At 40.7% G+C, this 22,201-nt stretch overlaps 1 pseudogene; it reads left to right on the top strand.

Annotated features, from left to right (window-relative positions):
* Window positions 1-3,346: 3,346 nt before the first annotated feature.
* Window positions 3,347-17,759, top strand: LOC147518016 (adenylate isopentenyltransferase 5, chloroplastic-like; annotated as a pseudogene).
* The last annotated feature ends 4,442 nt before the right edge of the window (window positions 17,760-22,201 follow it).

Below are 22,201 nucleotides of genomic sequence, written 5' to 3'. Positions count from 1 at the left end.
AGATAAGCCAATTAGGATTTCCCCCCCCCCCCACTAGATGGGAAATTAGGGTCTCCTCCCTAAATACACACAAAAAAATTTCGGTCAACCCACTTTGACTTTTTTTTTGTGTGTATTTAGGGGGGAGACCCTAATTTCTCATCTAGTGGGGGGGAAATCCTAATTGGCTCATCTAGTGGGGGGGTAATACTAGTTAACCCTATATTTTATGTGGAGAATGGAGATTAAGACAGGGATCGGGTCGGGTTCGGGTCGGATATGGCTATATCCGAATCCGACATAATATCCGAACCCGATTATATCCGAAATTTAATATCCGAACCCGACCGAACCCGATTAACCCAATCGGATAACACTAAAAATTCAAAAAAACCCAAAAAATATATCCGAATCCAAATCCGACAAACCCGAACCCAAACCCGACTTGAATAAATAAACGGATATAAAAATCGACCCGAACCCAAACTATTTGGGGTCGGGTCGGGTCGGATTGGATTCGGGTCAAACCCAACCCGATTCCCCTGCCCTAATGGAGATGTTCAAAACCATATAATACAAGAATGATTCTATTGCGAGAAGCTGCTCCCTAACTTCAAACCGTTATGCTTATTTAGTTATCTCGAATTATCGATACAAATCAATGTTTGAATTTAGGGAGCAAGAAATGCGCCTCAACCCCCTCAATCAAATCCGATTATATGTAAACTCCTCCATCACGAACGTACCTATATAACCTCCTTATTATTTACACATTGCCAATTAACCTCCCTGTTTTGCAGATTATGAGCAATTTGCAGTCTAATTTTTATCCCCCAAAGTTTTATGTTTCCCATTCTATCTTTTTCATTAAATCAAGCCCTTAAATCAACTGGAGATCCTTACATTGAAGAAGAACTGTCTTTTCCAATAAAGCAGATAAGTAGCGAAGATTCTTCATCCTTACACTAAAGAAGAACACTGATTTCATTGTGATAAAAAGTGGCTATATAGGTAACCATTTTATAGGTACAAAATTGAGTGGGGGGAGAAGTTGAATCTGCTTATTGCTTGTAGTGTATTTGTGGAAATATCCATGAGGAATATAATTGCATGAACCACAATCATTTGTCTATACATTTATCTATTCGTCATTTCTTTGATACCACATGTGTATAACATTGTGGTTTTTGGTTATATTGGTGAAGGAATCATAAAGATGTACAAACTAGCTATTTATACTCTTCTCATTAATTTCTTTTAGAGAGAATGGTTGATGCCTTGATGGATGAAGGACATCGTGATTGGAAGAGGCCATGAGCCTATTACTGTCATATTTAATTTGTCCATTGGTGGATACGAATGAACTAGCCATTGACACCGTACCAACTTTAAAATATGAACAAGCTCAACTTCTGATTTTCATGTTGAAATTTAAATTTACATAGTAGTTTGACATATGAAAATTTAATTTTACAGAGTAGTTTGATATAAGAAAATTAAAATTTACATATGAAAATTTAAGTTTGCATAGTAGATTTGTGAACAAAACAAACCTAATGAAAAAATGTATGGAAATATAGTTTTACATATTAGTTTTTGAAACTAAACGTGTTGGTAAAAACTTAGATAACCTATGAAATTTTATATTTGCAGTTGTTTAAGCTATGCAAATTTGTATTTATATATAAAAATTTTAATTACACAGAAGATCAACTTATGAAAATTTTAATTCACATAAGATGTAGGAGTTCTTTTTGTTCAAGATGGATAATGACTATTGAAAAAATGAAAAGATTTTCAATTCTAGGAATGAACTGGCCATTGGCACCGTACCAACTTTAAAATCTGAACAAGCTAAGCTCGACTTCTGATTTTCAGGTAGAAATTTAAATTTACAGAGTACGTTAAGATTTAAATAGGTTAAGAAGACTATGTAATTTTATATTGTCATATGTAAATACAAATTTACATAGGATGACATCAGCCCGGTTTGTCCTTAAGCCAAAATTATAAGTTAAGATTGATGACGTCAGCCCGGTTTTCTTTAAATTCGAAATAGAAATTTAGAGTTCATAGGGGTATTTTGGTCTATTTTGGCTTTGATGTTATATTTTAAATAATAGGGAGGTTGTATGCATTTGTTCGCTTCCAGGGCTTTTTGTGCAACCATTTAAGTACCAGGGAGATTACACTCGTTGCCTGATTTAGGGAGGCCCTTAAAGGAGTCTAAAAATAAAATATAGGATCACTACAAATAACAAGCACCAAAATTTGTTTACAAATTGAATGTGGGCCTATTCATTTGGTTGTAATTTTAGAAATAGGCTGATTTTTTTTGGGGTCGTAATATCTACACTATATAATAGCCGGATCTTTCGGAATACCCTTTCGAGTAGGCAATTTAAGATCTCTTTATTTATTTAATTTAGAAACACTTCTCTCACTAAATTTAGAATAAGCCCCACTTTTATTAATATAATTTGAACAATGTCTCTTTTTTATTAATAATTTAGAAACACTCCTCTAATGTCACTTAAATTAAATAATTACCCCTATTTCCCACATTGAAATTAAAACAAGCATATGTTATTATTAATAATTTAAAAGAACCTCCCTAATATCACTTAAATAACATAATTATCTCCCATTTTGTTTTTAAAAAATAAATAGATGAATCTCTCATGTATAATTACAATTACCATTTACAATTAGAATCCAAAAAAACCATACTAACTATCGATCTCGAGGGACGAGTTTCAAGACTTAAAAAAAACCGATGCGTAGCACGGTTTGCATACTTGTTACAAATAATACTTGAATATAATTTTAGGGTGTCAACGATCTTTGTTCAAGAATATATGAGTCCTTTGATCCAGACCATTTCTTAAATACTGCAAATACTAAATAACCGTTTGAAATGTATCCAAGTCCTTAGATCATGATCATTCGTTAAATTGTAAATACTAAATAACGTGCAATCTTATAAGCAGGCACCACGACCCCATTGATCTGGTGGTAGCGTGGTTGACTATCAACAAGTTGGTCATGCATAAACAACCTAAAAAACAACCGAAAAAATAATAATAATCTTTTAAGGTTTTGTTTAAATGTATACTATCTTGTTTTAGGATTTTGAATTTATTGTTAAGGTTAAAGATATCTTGCCTAGGATTTTTTCGTTTTTGGTATCCCATTGCAATAATATAGAGATATCAATAGGTAGTTTTCCCTTTGATATGTATGTTCCTTACCTGACTCTAAGTTACATAATTAAGTCTCATACATATAGCATTTCTGTCATTGTTTCTTGACAAGCATAATCAAATTATGGGAGGTTTATTCTGTAAGCGCGTAGACTTCAATCAACATGGACATGCACAGTGGATCACAGAACAAAAAACAGGTAGTGTTCATCGTTGGCGCGACTGGAACTGGTCAATCAACACTTTCAATCGACCTAGCGAAGTGTTTCCCAGCTGAAATTGTAAATTCGGACAAAATGCAAGTCTATCAAGGACTTGACATTATTACGAAAAAGGTCCCTGAAGAAGAGCAATATGGAATCCCGCATCATCCCTTAGGGGTGTTAGACGCTAATGCTGATTTCAGTGTCTCTGATTTTTGTTTCCTGGCTTCTCGCACCATTGAACTGACCTTGGAACGTGATCGACTCCCAATTGTTGCCGGGGGTTCTAATACATACATAGAAGCATTGGTGGATGATGAAAAGCTTGGTGTTACACTGTTACGACCTAAAAATCTGTCTTTTTTCTCTTCCTCCCTGCTCCTTTCCATTTCTACTCACTCATCTTCTTCTTTTTATACTGCTGAGCCTGGGTTCATTTAGAGGCCTAATACCTCCAATTCTCATATTTCAGACCTATGGGCCTCATATGCCTAAATAAGGTCATAACAGTTGCCCCTCTTGGTACCACGGACCGTTAATTTGGCCGGTGGTGCCAAGAAGCCTGAGTTCATTTTACTATTTCCACTTCCACCCGCACTTATCTCCATTCCTAATACCAAACTTACCTGAACTGCAATTTGCATTAACAACTATCATATTAGTTCCTGCATATATCATATCTCTAATTAGTCTCTTATCCTCATCTATGAATTGTTAAAATAGATTTATTTATTTATCCTCAAATCAATGTATTAGTCTAGAAAACTTGCTAAGGCCCAGTGGAGTATGCAACAAAGTTTACATGAGACCTAAGAACAATCATTTCTATGTAACAACGGATAGAGGAGAAAGAGATGGAGAACATTTGAGCCTATGAAGATTGTTGCCAACAATTTTAAGGAAGCTGCTACCACTATCACTCTTTCCTTTTGACCAATTACTTGAGTATCTGTATATGCTTATGTGTTATCTTCGTGCACCCCCAAATTGATTCCGGCTGGTTTAGTAAAATATGTCCGGGATCAACTAACAAAATATAACTATTGGCCGGATTTGAATATTATTTTTCCCCAAGTATTGCTAGTCCTCCAAAATCCATAAAATTCTGGAAATTCCAGAAACCAGTATCATGTGCACGTGTTCAGAATCTTGGAAATACTTACTCATCTCATTGTTTTGTATGTTTCGGAGTTCTGTTAATCCTCATGAATGCTTAGCCCATTCCTTGCTTAATTTGCCCCCAAATTTTGCTAGTCATCATGGATGCTTAGTTCTTTCCTTGCTTAGGTTGCCCACAAGTATTAATTAGGACAGCCATTCGTGCCATTTTCATTTTTCGGATTGGCCCAAACGCCATGTCCAAGACTTGCGTCCTTTATTTCAAACCAATTGTGTCTGTTATTGTCTTTCCATGTCTTGATTCGGACGGGCGCACATGCCTAGTCTGGGAACAACTAATATCTGGCCCCATGTCTTTGATACAGATTGGCGTACCCTGTCTCGTCCAGGGACCTCCGCCCAATGTCTTTGATTTGAATTGGCGTACTATGTCAAGTCCGGGGAAAACTATTATCTGCCACCAAGTCTTTGATTCGAACTGGCCCAAACGCTGCATCCAGGACTTGCTATGACACTTTCATGTTTCGGAGGGCCCCAAACGCCGCGTCCAGGACTTGCGACCTTTTTCATGTTTCGAAGGGGCCCAAACACCGCGTCCAGGACTTGCGACCTTTCTGAAACATGAAAATCCGTTAAAGGTCTTCTCGAACCCCTCCGCTCTCATTCGAAAAGCATAACAACATATCCCGAAGGGTCTTCTCGAACCCCTTCGCTCTGTTTCGTAAATCACAAAAGCATATCCGCGAAGGGTCTTCTCAAATCCCTCTGCTCTCATTCGGAAAGCATAATAGCATATCTGCGAAGGGTCTTCTTGAACCCCTTCGCTCTATTTCGGACAGCATAACAGCATATCCGTGAAGGGTCTTCTCGAACCCTTCTGCTCTTATTTGGAAAGCATAATAGTATATCGGCGAAGGGTCTTCTCAAACCCCTCCACTCTGTTTCAGAAAGCGTAACAGCATATCCGCAAATGGTCTTCTCGAAGCCCTCCGCTCTCATTCGGAAAGCATAACAACATATCTGCAAAGGGTCTTCTCGAACCCCTCCGCTCTATTTCGAAAAGCGTAACAGCATATCCGTGAATGGTCTTTTCGAACCCCTTCACATGATTGCAAGGAATGAAAATACAAAAAAAATAGCATATATAGTCCGGCATATCACATCAACATTCATAGTCAATAGAAATAGAAATAGGACTCAAACAATCCAAACTATAGTGTATACTGATATTTAAAATTCCACGACTTATGAACCAGAAATTGGTTTGGTAAGGAAATAAGATCTATTAGTAAAATCGAAAGTATGATGCTGATCAAGAGAAAAATATTGCCTATTAAAGATGAATCTACCCATGAGTAGAAAGGTTAAGACACTTTACTGTGGCAAACTTTGACTTGGTTGTGCATGCTACCACCAGTTTTTGGTAAGATATAAATATAGAAGTATATGCATCATCAATCTATTTCCTGATAACAAAGAAATATTCAATATTGAAATTTATTGATGCATATAAGCTAGAGTATATGCATCATCAATCTATTATGAGCCCCTCTAATCATGAAAATCCGACCAGCATGCACCATTCATACACTTAAAGAAGAATTGTCCACAAAAAAATTATATGAGTTCTAAGAATTTTTTCAGTATAATTGTCATCTAACAGATTGATAGGTAAGATAGAATCATCTCCACTACAATTTCAACCTTGAAGCTATTGGTGATTCACAAATAATCACACATTTGTATATAACACAACTAGAAGAAATTAAATTGTCAACATCACGAAAATACAAAATATAAGTGTAACACTTGTAGCATAGATTGTAATTGGTAGGCAATCCAAAATAATGCCAAGTAAAAGAAGAAAATACAACCAATGCAGATCTATTCCACTTTATCCTATAAATACGTGAGGGAACACCATTTATAACCATCCAAGCTATTTAGTATGTATTATCATGGACATATGTCGAGGTACTAACCATGATCATAAAACAACAAGATTCATATCGTCTATAAAGGTTTGATGTTTAGGGGACAATGACCTGATTATTTGTTTGATAGGGAATGGTTGCACTCTTCTTGGGATAAGAGTTTCCTACGTATCAAGTCTTTTGGAGTAAACTTGAATCAAGCCTTGCGTAGTTCATCTCTCTTTACTTATAGATGTTTGAGCTAACTTTTCTTATTTGCTCTAGGCCGTCATGAAGTGTAGATCCACCTTGTGTGCTATCTTGATGATTCGTCATTATTCTGATGTTACAAAGTAAATGTCTCCTTGATTGTTGCGTTGACTGGGATCTAGCATAACGTTAGTTGATTTGCTTCTATAAATGGTTGTAACTGATGCTGGGGATGACTTGGATTTAGGTCGTTGGTATGCTCTGATGGATAGGTACAAGCTGATGAATTGGTACGACCTGGTGTGTGCACATGTGTACTGTAGTGCAGAACGGAGGGTACTTACACAGCCCCCTTTATTTTATCCGTTCTTTGGACAGCTATGGTGTGAAAAAGGAAGGGTAAAATAAAGCTTTAAAATATGTGTCGATCAGCTGGTTGGTTTAATTGGCTTTTAAAAAATGTGTGGGAACTGTTAGGCTAGATTCGTGGGCCCAAAATCGCGGCGGTTTGTGGGCGAGTTATCACTGCATTTGTGGGAATACGAAAAGATTTATTTTTCTTGGGGTTTATGCAGCCAAAGGGTTTTTGTGTGGGAAAGGCCTTCCAGTTCTTCATTCTACCAATTCATGCGAAGAAAAAGCAGAGAGAAAAATAAATAAATAAATAAACCTACTTTTCTCGTCCTTTTGTTTTCCAAGTGCATTTCTTTGAAAAACTTGATCTTTGTTTCTTTTTTATTTCATAATGTCTATGACCAGTGATAGTTTGAGTGGGGAAGTGGAGGTAGATCAGTGGAGAGAGAGAATGGTAAGTGATGGGGATGATGAGGTTAGAGCTCATAGTGGAGTTGGGGCTTCGTCGTCTTCTTCAGTGGAGACGATGGTTGAGGAGTTGGGGCCTAGGTCGCTTTATGATGATCTGAAGGAGGAGTTTGGTTGGGTAAATGCAGACCTAGCCATGTACAACCTGAGAAGAGATCGTATAACAGTGACTATGTTCCTCTAGATGGGGGAGTGGTGGTTTGTTATGGGCAGTTGAAGGCTGGGATGAGGTTGCCGTTTTCTCGTCTTATTGTTGATGTTTTGAATTTTTATGGAAAAGCCCCTTGTCAGTTTGTAAGGAATAGTTGGAGGGTGTTCCATGTGTTGGATTTGTTGAATGAGAGGGGTTATAACATCCATTTAGGAGATGTGTTGGAGCATTTCTATGTGAAGAGATCGTCTGCAATGAACTCTAGTTTGTAGGTTGTAAAGGGGAAGTATACTATGATTATGGGGGTGAGTAAGGAGGAATGGGGGCGTAGGCCTTTGTTGGTTGTGGGTAATTACACCCCCTCTGGGTGTGAGTTGAATACCCGCTCTGTAAAGTGGGCTGGTAGGTAGCTATTTTGTAGGTCGTATGTAAGTCTTGTGTTTGATATGTTGTACATTATGATATTTTTGTTTCCTTTTGTGCAAAGGTTTCCATTCGGGGTCATCATCAGCTTGACGTTATAGAAAAGTTTGCTTGTTTGAGTTGGGAGGAGAAACGAGTTATCTTGGGGTTGCCCACTACTTTAAGAAGCGTGGTGGTGTGAAGAATAACAAGAAGAAAGCTCGTAAGCTGGGGAAGGTCGTACTTCTTCAGGTTGGGCTCCTTTGAAGAAGATGAACCTGAAGGAACTGGCGGTTGATGTGGGGGTAGCTGATGCCCGGGGAAAGAAGAAGGCTAGTGAGACTGAGCCTGCTACCCAGAAATGCAAGAGATCGGGGAGTGCGGCCCCAAGTGAGAAGAGTGCTGATGTTGTCCTGGATCAGGTGGTCAGTTACTATGACCCATTGAGTGGGTTGACCAAGCTGGTGAAGAACTTGGATTGTAGCTTCAAGTCTTCATCAGTTGTTGGAAGACTGCTGGAGAGTGTTTCCCTGGATGGGGACAGGCTCCAGCTGGAGACTGGGAAGGATCTAGGGGCGAACCTGAGAGATATGGATCGCTCCTTGTGCTTCGTAAGTGTCCATCCGATCTCTGTTTGTGTTTTGTTAGTATCTTTTCGACCTGACTTATTTTGTTGGTTTTGTCAGGTTCTGGCCATGTACAGGAAGCTGAGGGAGATTGTCATTATCTCCGACCTGTACAAGAAGGAGCTGGATGCGGCCAAGGAGGCTTATGACAAGTTGGTGGTTGTGCAAGAGGTGGAAAGGGTTGAAATGACTGGACTGAGGTCGCAGGTCGGGGATTTGGCTGGGAAGGTGGCCTTGCTTCAACCAACACTTGATGCTTCTAGGGTGGAGGTTCAGCATTGGGTTACAGGACGTTGCTGAAAGCGCTCAAAAAGAATATAACGACCTGGTCAATTTGGTAGAGAGTGGGGATGTTTACATTCTAGTGGATGACTTCATAGAACTAGAACGTAAATATAAAACTTTCAAGAGATCGGTTGAAAGTGGGGCTGCAACAGTAGCTGTGGATAATGCTGTTGTAGATGCTAGTAGACGACCTGATCTACTAGCCGACCTGGGTGCTGCTCCTGCTGCTCTGCCCACTGAAGATGTTTCTCCCGAAGTGTTAGATGCAAGAAGTGATCTGGCCAGCAGCTCTGTTAGTGAAGAGGGCTGCCAACTCGATCCTTTGAATGTGGAGAATCTTCTTTGTGTCAATTGATCTACCTTTTCTTGCCAGTTGTTTTGATGATGGATTAACTATATTTTTTACTTGTTTTGTTTGATACTGATAACTGATATTGACAATTTTGATTTTTGATAGGGGTATTGAGGTCGTTTTCTCAGGATAACCTGGGGGCCTCTAATATCTAACCAAATTTGTATGTAAGTAGTAATATTTAAACTACTTACTTGTTGAGATTGTATTTGAATTTTGCATGCCATAGATTGCTTTTATTGCTATTTGATTTGTTGTTCGACGACCTATGTTGCATGGTAGTGGACTCGATGTCTTGTTTGAACTATGGTAGATCGTCAAATGTTCGAAGGTCGTAACTTATTTGGTTCACGAGCTGATTAGATGAGCGTAGCTATCACCTAGGTCTCCTCGTGTGTGTTGATTGAGTCGTTCCTTTTGGGGGAACTTCTTATTAACTGATAACTAGCCTTTGAGTGGTAGTTATAGTTGAGCCAAGTTAAACCATGTTCAAAGGCTTAAGCTGACTTTGGGTCCTTTTGGGGGTCCTAAATGTTTGTATTTGACAGATAATTGTGTGGAATTTACTGTTGAATCATGTTTAACTATGGCATTGGTGTTAAGTTAATTTAGGGTCCTTTTGGGGGACCTTGGGTTGGATTTGATTAGCAATTAACCACTGCATGGTAATTGTAGGTGAGCTGCTCTTGACTTCGTCTTTGGTGTATGACCTGACATTTTGACGTCATAGGTCGGGTAGCTAGTGCAAGATGCGTGGTACTCATATAATGCAAAGATGACATTTGTGCTCGAAATGCTGATGAAATTTTGTTTATATTGACTGATACATATAGAGAAAGATTATTGATAAAATCGCTTGAGGAGAGCTGTGTTCCAAGGTCGGGGAAGCACATCACCGAGTTGAGTTTTAATCCAGTATGCTCCATTTCCAACGACTTTGTCAACAATGTAGGGGTCTTCCCATGTTGGGTCGAGCTTGGCTGGAGCTAGTATCTTTTTGAGGACTAGGTCGCTAGCTTGGAAAGATCTTGGGACAACCTTCTTGTTGTAAGATCATTGGATTGTTTGGTGATACCGAGCTAGGGATATTGCAGTTGTTTCCCTTCGCTCTTCTAGGAGATCGACCTCTTTTGCCAAGATGTTGTCATTTTCTCCTGATTCGACAATGTCAGAACGTGTGGTTGTGATTATGAGTTATGATGGTATGACTCCTTCTGTTATGAAACAAAGTGTGAAAGGAGACTCATTGGTACTGGCTCTGGCTGTTGTTCGATATGCCCATAGAATGTTCTCGAGTTGTTCTGGCCATTAGTTTTTCTTGCTCTCCAACTTTTTTTGGAGATTTTCCTTGATTGCTTTGTTGGTAGCCTCTGCTTGACCATTGCTTTGTGCATATCTAGGTGTAGAAAATGCTTAAATGATGCGCCATTTTTACATAAATGCCTTGACCTGTGAGCCAGCAAATTGAGTTCCGTTGTTCATGACAAAGGTGTGGGGTAGACCAAATCTTGTTCATGATATTGGTCCATATGAAGTTGATGGCGTGGACTTCTTTGACTTGAACTAGTGGGATTGCTTCGATCCATTTGGTGAAGTAATCTGTGGCTGCTAGGACGTATTTGAGTCCTGTTTTCTTTTGTGGGATGAATGGTCCCATGATGTCTAGCCCCGACATGTGAAAGGGTCATGGGCTGGCTATGTTGATCAATTCTCATGCCAGACTTAGATGGTTGTGTCCAAATGTTTGACATTGGTGGCATTTGAGAACGTACGTCTTTGCCTCGATGTGTATGCCTGACCAATAATACCTTTGGGCGATTGTTTTGTGAGCCAGAGATCTTACTCCTGCATGGTTGCCACATTCACCTTTATGAATCTCGTCAAAGATGAGTTGGCATTCGCGTGGAGTTATACACCTTAGGTGGGGTCCTCCTACGGATTTACAAAACAATCATCTGTTGATTACGGTGTATCTGGGAGCTCGGAATTTTATCGCACGAGCGGTCTTTGCTTCTGCTGGGAGCTCACTATGTAAGAGAAATTTTAGAAATTAGCCTATCCAAGATTCAGTGATCTCTTCTTTGGATGAGGGTTGAAAGTCTGTAAAACTGTTGACACTTTCTTGCTGGTATGCTAGTCTCTCCTGGATGTCAATGTAGATTGTGGTTGGACATGTCTCTTGGGTCTTCGAGGCTAAGAAAGCCAGGTTGTCTGCATGTTTGTTATCCTCTCGTGGAATGTGTTCCAAGGAGAATGTTTTGAACGAGCTGATGATGTTATTGATGACCTGAGCGTATTTAGCCAGATTTGCTCCGTTTGTTACATACTCTTTGGTGATCTGCTTGACGTTTAGCTGTGAGTCACTATGATCTTTGAGCTTCTGGACTTGTAGCTGATGTGCCATGCAGAGGCCTGTGATTAATGCTTCGTATTTCGCTTCATTGTTGGATGTTGCGAAGTCGATCTTGATTGACTTTTGTAACTGTGTTCCTTCTGGTGAAGTTAACACAGCCCCCAATCCACTACCACTATTGTTGCATGCTCCATCTACATAGATGGGCCATCTGTCTGGGGTGGTTGGTTGATGAAATGAAGTGATTGGCTCGGGTTCCCAGTTGACATCTTCGATGGGGAAGTCTACCAAGAAATCAGCAACGACCTGTCCTTTGCAAGACATTTTGGGAACAAAGTCGATGTGGTGCTCTCTGAGTTCTTTAGCCCATTTGCACATGCGAACTATTTTGTTGCTAGAACTCAAGACCTGTTTGATTGGTACATCTGTGATGACTTTGATGTTGTGAGCTTCGAAGTAAGGTCGGAACTTTCGAGCTAAGTACAGCAAAGACAGCATCGTTTTCTCCATTATAGAGTAATGCTTTTCTGAATCTGCTAACGTCTTGCTGGTGAAGTAGATTGGCTTTTCGATTCCTTCATGTTCGCGAAAGAGAACCGAGCCGATAGCGAAGTTGGTAGTTGCAAGGTAAATCCCCAGTGTCTCTCCTTCAGTTGGTTTGGACAGGATGGGCGGAGTTGACAGGTAAGCGTTCAGGTCGTTGATAGCTTTGTGGCATTTGTCTGTCCATGTGAATGTTGCGCCCTTCTTTAATATTTGCAGGAATGGTCTGCACTTGTCAGATGCATGTGAGATGAATTTGTTGAGGGATGAGACCATGCCAGATAACTTGTAGATTTGTTGCTTGGAAGTTGGTTCTGGCATCACATGGAGAGCTTGTATCTGTTCTGGGTTTGCTTCAATGCGTCTTTGTGAAACGAGGTATCCTAGGAATTTCCCTGAAGCTACCCCAAATACACATTTTGCTGGGTTGAGCTTCATTTTGTTTTGGCGCAGTCTTTCAAAGGCTTCCTGTAGGTGAGAAATGTGATCTTTAGCCTTTTCACTTTTGACTATCATACCGTCTATGTAGACTTCTATAGTGTCGCCCAGCAAGTCTTTGAACATCTTTGTGACCAGTCTTTGATAGGTCATGCCTGCGTTCTTCCAGCCGAATGGTAAGACGTTGTAGCAGAACATTCCCTATTCGGTTATGAAGGACGTCTTTTCCTGGTCTTCCTCTATCTGCAAGTGATATTTGATTGTATCCACTGCATGCATCCATGAACGATAGGAGTTCGTGACCGCAAGTTTGATCTACTAGTATGTCAATTCTTGGTAGGGGGAAGTTGTCTTTGGGGCAGTGCTTGTTGACGTTGGTAAAGTCTATGCAGAGTCGTACCTGGCCGTTCTTCTTAGGAACGGTTACGATGTTAGCTAGCTAGCTCGGGTATTCAACTTCTCTGATGAATCCAACATTTTTTAGCTTTTCTATCTCTTCATTGATGGCTTTTTAAAATCTGAGTGCTAGCTTCTTAGGTCGTTGTTTGATAGGATTTACATTTGGATTGACATTCAATTTGTGGCAAGTGACCTGAGGGTCGAGTCCTAGCATATCGATAAACGACCAAGCTTATTGAGGGATAAAAATTTGATAAGTTGCTCCTTGAGCTTTGGGTTTAAATCATCCCCGACATAGACAAACTTTGGGTAATCATCTGTGCCCAGATTGACTTTTTCTCCTGGTTCTATTTGTGCTTGTTTCCCTTTGAGCTTGTCTGCTGCTGCTGGTGGAAGGCTGGAAGCTTGAGGATATAGCTTCTTTTGGAAGTCCTTGCCTTCGACGACCTGAGGCTTGGGTGTGGTTATTGTGCTGCGTGATTGCATCGGTAAGCTTCTAGTTGGTTGCTTCTGAGCTCCATGATGCCTCAGGGTCCGAAGAATCGCAGGACTTGGTGTAAAGTTAATGGAATTGCTTGGATCTTGTGAATCCATCCACATACTAGGATGGCGGTGTAGGATGACTTGACATCTATCACATTTAAGTGTGTTGAAGTTTTGACCATGTCCTCTTTTTCGCCAATGGAGACTGGTAGGATGACGTCTCTAATGGCATCTATGCGATCTCTATTGAACCCATAGAGCAGTGCATTTGATTCTATCATCTTTTGACTGTCCACCCATTGATTGTTACGTGCACTACCAGGAGATTGTGGGGGTAGGCACACCTTGACTAGATCGTCTTCCGTGAATGCTATGGAAGTCGTTGACTGAGAGCTGGCAGGAGTGATGACTTCAGCTTTGTGGGAGAGGTGGTAGATTTCTTGTAGCGCGCCTACCCGTATGCGCTTTTCCCGACCTGATGTTTCGTCATTGGAGGTGTATGTAATCATGTTGATTACTTTTTCCTTGTCGTGGTCGGAGGAGTACTGTCTCCTGTTGTGCCACGACCGACTTGGAGATTTAGATCATCGGGACCGCTCGCTCCCCATACATTTGTTGGCGTGTGTCATTCATGGTCGCTGGCTCCTCCTACGTGGCGTTTGGCATCGAGTTTATGCCTGAGGTCGCTTTCTGGCAGGAACTCTTTCAATTTGCCCTCCTCGACTAAGTCTTAGAGGTAGTGCTTGAGGCTCCAACATTCATTGGTGTCATAGTAGTGGAGCTTGTGACAATGGCAGTATGGACGTTCTGGTATGGCAATCACCTTGTTGATGTTGGGTTTGAAGTATGGTGTTGTATATATCTTCTTCAGGATCTGGTTTGGCATCCTGGAGAAGTTGGAGAATTCCTTTTTTGTATAAGAGGGCTTGTGGGAGCTGGAGCCCTTATTGTTGTTGTTGTTGTTGTTGTTGTTGTTGCTGCCCAAGTAGTGTTTGTTTTCTTTGGGGTCTCGCTTGTCACTTATTGCGAGAACTTCTTTGCCCTTGTGCTGGGCCAGCCATTCTTCGTACTTGATGTACTTGTCAATTCTGTGATACAGGTCGTCTAAGCGTTCTAGTTTGTTGCGCATCAGAGATCCTACTAGGTTGGAGTCATCCAAGAGAGCGTTGGTGAATGCAGAAGTTGCAAAGCTATCCTTTAAGCTCCATTGAGAGGAGCTCTTTTTTGAAACATCCTAGGAAAACGCAGATAGTCTCGCCATGTACTTGCTTTAGTTGAAACAAGGAATTCAGGTTGGCTTGTTTCTTCCTGTTATGGACAAACTCTACTGCGAACATCTCTGCTAGCTTGTCGAAGTTGATAATTAAGTCAGGAGTGAGGGTGTAGAACCATTCTAAAGCTCCATCCTTCAGGCTGGCTAGAAAGAGCTTGCACTTCAGGTAGTCGTACTCTGGAGCGCTGTAGAGTGTGAGAGTCTGGCTGAAACGAGCTATGTGCTGGCCTGGACACGAGCTACCGTCGTACAGCGGGAACTTTGGTTGGATGAACTCTGAAGGAGGTTGCTTGTCCCTGATTTCAGTTGTGAATGGTGATGCCTTGTACGTCTAGAGTATCTTCTGAGCGATCTGGATAGCGCTTGTCTTGTCGCTTGACTTCTCCAACCTTTGTGCGAAGTCTTCTAACCTTTGATTGGTGGTGGTGGTGAGGGCTGTGATGGAGTTGTTCTCCACTGGGTTTGGAGTGCCATTGTTGGTGTTGGAGGTAGCCTGCTCACGCATCGTTTGGTTTTCTTGTTGTAACGTGATGAAGGCCTCCTGGAGCGTCATCATCTGATCTGCTAACATCTGAAGTGAGGGGTCCATGGTGGTTTTTCTGACTAGCTTCGTGGGCTTGAGAAAAAAGTGTGTGTTCTTTTCTTAAGGAAAAGAACCGGCAGACGGTGCCAATGTAGAGGTTTGGTGTTTAGGGGACAACGACCTGATGATTTGTTTGATAGGGAATGACTACACTCTTCTTGGGATAAGAGTTGTCTACGTATCAAGTCTCTTGGGATAAACTTGAATCAAGCCTTACGTAGTTCATCTCTCTCTACTTATAGATGTTTGAGCTGACTTTCCTTATTTGCTTCAGGCCGTTATGAAGTGTAAATCCATCTTGTGTGCTATTTTGATGATTCGCTATTATTATGATGTTACAAAGTAAATGTCTCATTGATTGTTGAATTGACTAAGCTCCAGTATTGCATTAGTTGATTTGCTTCTATAAATGGTTGTAACTGTTGCTGGGGATGATCTGGGTTTGGGTCGTTGGTACGCTCTGATGGATAGGTACAAACTGATGGATTGGTACGACCTGGTGTGTGGACACGTGTTTAGTATAGAACGGATAGTACTTACATCGTCTCATCTACTTCTTCATAGAATATTATTCTTAAGTTATGTATTGCATACAAAAGATTTTTCTATTAAAGTCATATCACACAATAGAAATAATATATAGAGGGAAACATGCTACCGATCAAACACAATGGGAAGGTTTTACGAGTTAGAAACAAAAAAATATAAAGAGCTGAATTGGAAAAATTGTACGGTTGTACCTAGCCATCACTGGGGTAGCATGAGTAGAGGAAGTTGTACCAAGCCACCACGTGGGCTTTGGGCCTGAGGGTCTGCGGTTCCCACCCCACTTAAGATGCTTTATGCTTAACAGCATGAGGCATGACCAAAGACTACTCAGCCTGCCCCCATCTGTTGTCACACTGTAGCATATATATATACACTATTGAATATGCCTATGCCGACAAAACTTTCAAGGCATCCAATCTTGTTTCCTTTATTTTTGATAGTATCATAAGTCGAGGCCACTAAGAAGATTCCTTTTGCATCAGGACTCCATACTCTATGGTATTCATCATCACAGTAGTATCGGCATTAACCTGTTCTAGCATGAGTATAAGACTCTCTGGTGGTCTTCATTGCGTCAGGTTCCAACGTAAAGAACTTTAACTCTGACTCTCATTTAGGACAACAAGAAGAAATTATTAATATGAACAAATGTACATCGACAGTAATCAGACCTTAGATATATCACAATAACATCTAAGTTAAACTGATGTGAAAAATATTACCTCATCTCACCTGTTTATTCCATTAAGAAACACCACATCTATCAACAGAATGAAACTACTTGGACTAAAGTAGTGCTTCCATGTTTTACCTGACTTTTACTTTAATGTGAAGTCTCCATCTACTCGTGAAATATGTGTTGTAACAGACAAAAAGAACTTAACAACTAGTATAACAATTGGTTCCTCTGGGTTCTGGTGGCGCCCAAGAATGAGATGATGCTAGATACAACTTCCTTATGACACCAAGTACTCACGATCCCATATATACAATATTTAAGAAGTCTGAACACAGTACTGGATTGAGTTCAAATCTGCTATAAACTTTTAAATTGAACACTCTCATCTGTGTAATAAAAAATCAATTCCACCCTTCACTTTCTTTAAACTTGAAAGTCCGAAACATAGCTTTTTGTTGCAATCCCCACAGACGGAGCCATTGTTACGGACTAAAACTCTATGTCTCTTTTCTCTTCCTCCCGGCCTGCTCCCTGCCTTTCTATTACTCATCCTCTTCTTTTTATACTGCTGAGCCCGGGTTCACTTGGAGGCCCAATACCTATGGGCCTCATAGGCCTAAATAAGGTCATAACAATTGGGTTCCGTTCTAAGTATGATTGTTGCTTTATATTTGGATGGACGTCTCCTTGAAGTTTTGGACTCGTATGTTTCAAAGCGGGTTGATCAAATGGTGGATGCTGGATTAGTCAACGAGGTAAGAAATATGTTTGAACCAGAGGCAGACTATAATAGTGGGCATTAGACGCTCAATCAGTGCCCCAGAGATGCATCACTACATAAGAATGGAGTCTAGTGTAATCTAGGAGTGCTAGAAAACGCTAATGAACAGGAATATCCACATATACAAGATAATCTAAGAAAACTCATTCAGGTACAGTAGAAAAGTTGGTTGATTGTGCATACCTGGAACAGCACAACCACGTATCGTGATAATACCTACTGATCCAATATTATCGCAACTTGCCTATTTGCTGTAAAGAGATGTACATCAAGCACATCGAGAATCATTGGAAGCAGGAGTTTATGCAATATATGATTGTCTCAAAATGGCTCTCTTAGTCTTTATGCTAATTGTTTATGGCAATATTTCTACAGGGTACACTACATCATCAGAACATGGATGCTCGCTCCTACATTAATGTGAAAGAACGTAAAAGAAGAGGTGATTTGCAACCGCTGCACGTTTACGCCTACTTTCAAACGTTGAAGTTCCAAAAGCTTCCATAGTCAACTTTATTATGTGATTTGTGCCTGATACACTGAGAATTATCATCCATCTAAAGTAGTTCAGAATAATTAAAGCTGTTGTGAATAAATAACTGTGGAAACAACGTTACCCACAACAAACGGATCAATCCAATACAAGGATTGATCCTACTCAATAGACAAGACTTCAACACCCTCCAAGCAATATCCCAACCCTTCTCAATATCAAATAACAAACATATAAAGTAAAACAATTAATGTAAAGGAAGAATAAACCACAAGACGAGATATATCGTGGTTCGGAATTTGCCTACTTCCCACACCGCGAGTTCAAGCTTTCTTTGGATGTCAGGAGTAACGGATTACAAGTCTCTCAATTCACTCACAAAGAATGAACACTCAACTCACAAAGAATTGCTCTCTTATAATCTCTCTTTCTTGGTTTTGGAAAAGTTAGGTTTCTAGAAAAAACCTATATTTATACTATTTCATAAAATTCGAAGCGATTGAATTTCGTCTTTGAAATCGGTGAAGCTGGAATTGGTCATCATCTGGAGCGCGCTCAAAACACCTTGGAGGTAAGCGGAGGTATTGGTCGTGCCCATATGAGGTGCAGGTGCGCTCAAAGAGTAAAAGAGAAAAAAAAAATTCCCTTTTTCTCTACATTCTCCACCTCGGTGAGGTTTTAACACATAAAACCAAGCCGAACACATCCAGCAATATCACATCCATCCAGAAACTCGCAGTCCATCCGCCCCTGAGGGCCATGCCCACAAAGGGCTCTATCAAGCATGTAGGATTTGGAGCAAGTCCAAACATTGTTGAAACTTAACTCCGGTGACAACCTTAGTCAGCATATCAGCAGGATTGTCATGGGTGTCCACTTTCTCAAGTGCTACATCACCATCCTCAACGACATCCCGTATAAAGTGATAACGGACATCAATATGCTTGGTCTGAGCATGATGAACCTGGTTTTTCGCCAAATGAATAGCACTGTGACTATCACAATGCAAAGCAACACTGTTCTGCTTAATACCCATATCATCCAGAAGACCTCGAAGCCATAATGCCTCTTTCACCGCCTTTGCCGGCGCCATATATACGCACCGAGTAGTAGATAGAGCAATCAGAGCTGTAGCATAGACCTCCAACTAACCGGTGCACCATGCATCATAAACACATAACCAGTAGTCGATCGTCGTCTATCTAGATCACCTGCATAATCTGAATCCACATATCCACTGACATAACAAGTGCCTCCACCATAAATCAATCCTATATCCAAGGTACCCTTCAAGTACCTTAATACCCATTTCACTGCCTCCCAATGTTGTTTCCCAGGATTAGCCATATACCTGCTTACAACACTAACTGCCTGTGAAATGTCTGGGCGTGTGCACACCATAGCATACATCAAACTGCCCACTGCATTAGCATAAGGAACATGTGCCATATGCTTTTGTTCCTCCACCGAACTAGGAGAGAACTTAGTTGAAAGCCTAAAATGCCTAGCCAAAGGCGTAGAAACCGACTTTGCATTCTCCATACCAAAACGCGAAAGTACTTTATGAAGGTATTTCTTCTGAGATACAACTATCCGGTCGATTACCTTTATCTCTCGTCAATCTCCATGCCCAGTATCTTCTTGGCTCCACCTAAGTCTTTCATCTCAAACTCAGAGCTAAGTTGAGATTTCAACTTGTCTATCTCCACCATGCTTTTGGAAGCAATAAGCATGTCATCCACATAAAGCAGGAGATAAATGAAGTCATTACCACGAAGCCTACGAAAGTAAACACAACAATCATACTTACTTCGGGTGTACTCATGTTGCATTATGAACGAGTCAAAGCGCTTGTACCATTGCCTGGGCAATTGCTTTAACCCGTACAGTGGCCGATTCAATTTGCATACATGATCTTCTTTCTCAGCAACGACAAACCCTACAGGTTGTCTCATATAGATCTATTCTTCCAAGTCCCCGTGCAAGAAAGCAGTTTTCACATCAAGTTTCTCTAACTCCAAGTTAAAGTGAGCAACTAAACTCAATAACACACGAATGGACGTATGTTTGACCACCGGGGAAAATACCTCATTGTAGTCGACTCCTTCCTTCTGTGAAAAATCCTTTGCTACCACTCTTGCCTTGTACCCAGTACTGTCGGACTCAGGAAAGACCTCTTTCTTTCTGAACACCCATTTACTGCCGATAGTCCTTTTGCCCTTTGGCAATAAAACAAGGTCCCATGTGTGATTTTTATCAAGAGATTCCATCTTTGCTTGCATAGCTACTAACCAATCTCTGTAATGAGCATCTCTAACAGCTTCCGTGAAGCTATCTGGCTCATCATCTTCGATATTCAGTGCATATGCCACTAAACCCACCTGACCATAGTGTTTCACCGGCTTCTTCATGCCCATACTTGTGCACTTCTTTAACTTGTCTCTGTGGCCTAGGGCCAGCCACTACAAGTTGCGGATGCTCTTGCTCTTCTTCCTGTTGCTATGTGGTTCCATGATTTGGTACCTCATCATAATCTAACTAGTCATCTGCTGCATCAGACAACTCAAGATCAGTAGCTTGAACTTCTATAGACTCACCATTCTGCCCAGCTACTTCTGGCTTACTGAAATATAACACAGAAGTCTCATCAAAGGTAACATCTCTGCTGACCAGGAACTTGTGGTCTTCTAGACACCACAATCTATATCTCTTTACCCCATTTGCGAAGCCTAAGAATATGGCCTTCTTAGCTCTAGGATCTAGCTTGTTTTCCCTCACATGGTAGTAAGCTGTCGATCCAAACATTCGCAAAATACTATAATCAACTGGGTTACCTGACCACACCTCATAAGGTGTCCTGCAATTTATAGCTGGTACTGGTGACCTATTGTATAGGTAACACGCCATGGACACTGCATCTGCCCAATACTCTTTGCCTAGACTGGCATTAGACAACAAACATCTTGCTCTTTCAAGCAAAGCTCTATTCATCCTCTCTGCCATTCCATTCTATTGTGGCGTGCCCTTCGGATCCGATTAATGCGGCAATTCCACATTTGCGCCGCAGAACTCTTGGAAAGGTCCATAGGTATACTCAGTACCATTGTCAGATCGTAATGTCTTTACCTTCCTATCTGTGCGATTCTCAACTCTTGCCTTCCACTTCTTAAATGTCTCAAACACTTCATCCTTCGATTTTATTATATACACCCACACATAGCGAGTATGATCATCAATGAATGAGACATAATAGCGGTTACCTCCCTTGGAAGCCACCCTGGAGGGTCCCCAAACATCCGTATGCACATAGTCAAGGATGCCTGTTGTCGTGTGCTTGCTTGACTTGAACTTGACTCGCGACTACTTCCCATAGACGCTTAATGCTCACGTAACCCCATACTTGGCTTCTTCAAGTTCTTCAAGAACCTCGCCAGCACAACTCGGACAAACCATTTTCACTCATATGCCCTAAACGCATATGCCATATCTTAATGCTTTCTAATCATTACTACATGCACCCACTGCTACATCGCCTATCACCGTACTACCTATCAGAGTATACAAGGTTCCATGTTTTTGACCCTTCATAACAACTAAAGAGCCATTAACAATATTTAGGACTCCACCTTCACCCACAAACTTGTAGCCTTTGGAATCCAAGGTACCAAGAGAAATAAGACTTTTCTTTAGCTCAGGAACATGTCTCACATCGGTTAAAGTCCTCACTACACCATCATACATCTTGACCCGTATAATTTCAATTCCTACCATCTTACAAGCAACGTCATTACCCATTAAAACGGAACCACCATCAATGCTCTCATAAGAAGTAAACCACTTTCTATTCGGGCACATATGATAGGAACATCCGTAATCAAGAATCCACCTTTCGGTCATATAGTCTTGTGTGGACACACAGAGACTGAACTCATCCTCTTCAGAGCCTGAAGCATAATTTGCCTCAATTTTTGCCTTACCTTTTTCTCGACCATCTCTCTTGTGTTCTTTTCTTTCTTGGTGAGGACAATTACTTGCGTAATGTCCCTTTTCATTGCAATTGTAGCACTGTACATGTTTTAAAGCCTTCTTTGACTTGGACCTAGAATTCTCATTACTTGAATAATTCTGTTCATACGAATTTCCTCTTGCCACTAGCCCCTGACCTGCATCAATGATATTCTCTACACGTGTCTTCTTCATCAACTCATAAGAAAGAAGTGCACTCTGAACTTCTTCAAGATCGACGACTTCTCTGTTCATGAATGTAGTCATTAGATGCTCATAGCTCTCTGGCAAGGAGAATATTAAACATGCCGCTTGATCTTCATCATCCATCTTCATACCAACATTCAAATAATTCGC

Source organism: Coptis chinensis, chromosome 2 (assembly GCF_015680905.1).
Source record: "Coptis chinensis isolate HL-2020 chromosome 2, ASM1568090v1, whole genome shotgun sequence".
NCBI lineage: Eukaryota > Viridiplantae > Streptophyta > Magnoliopsida > Ranunculales > Ranunculaceae > Coptis > Coptis chinensis.
This window is presented reverse-complemented; position numbering and strand designations above follow the sequence as displayed.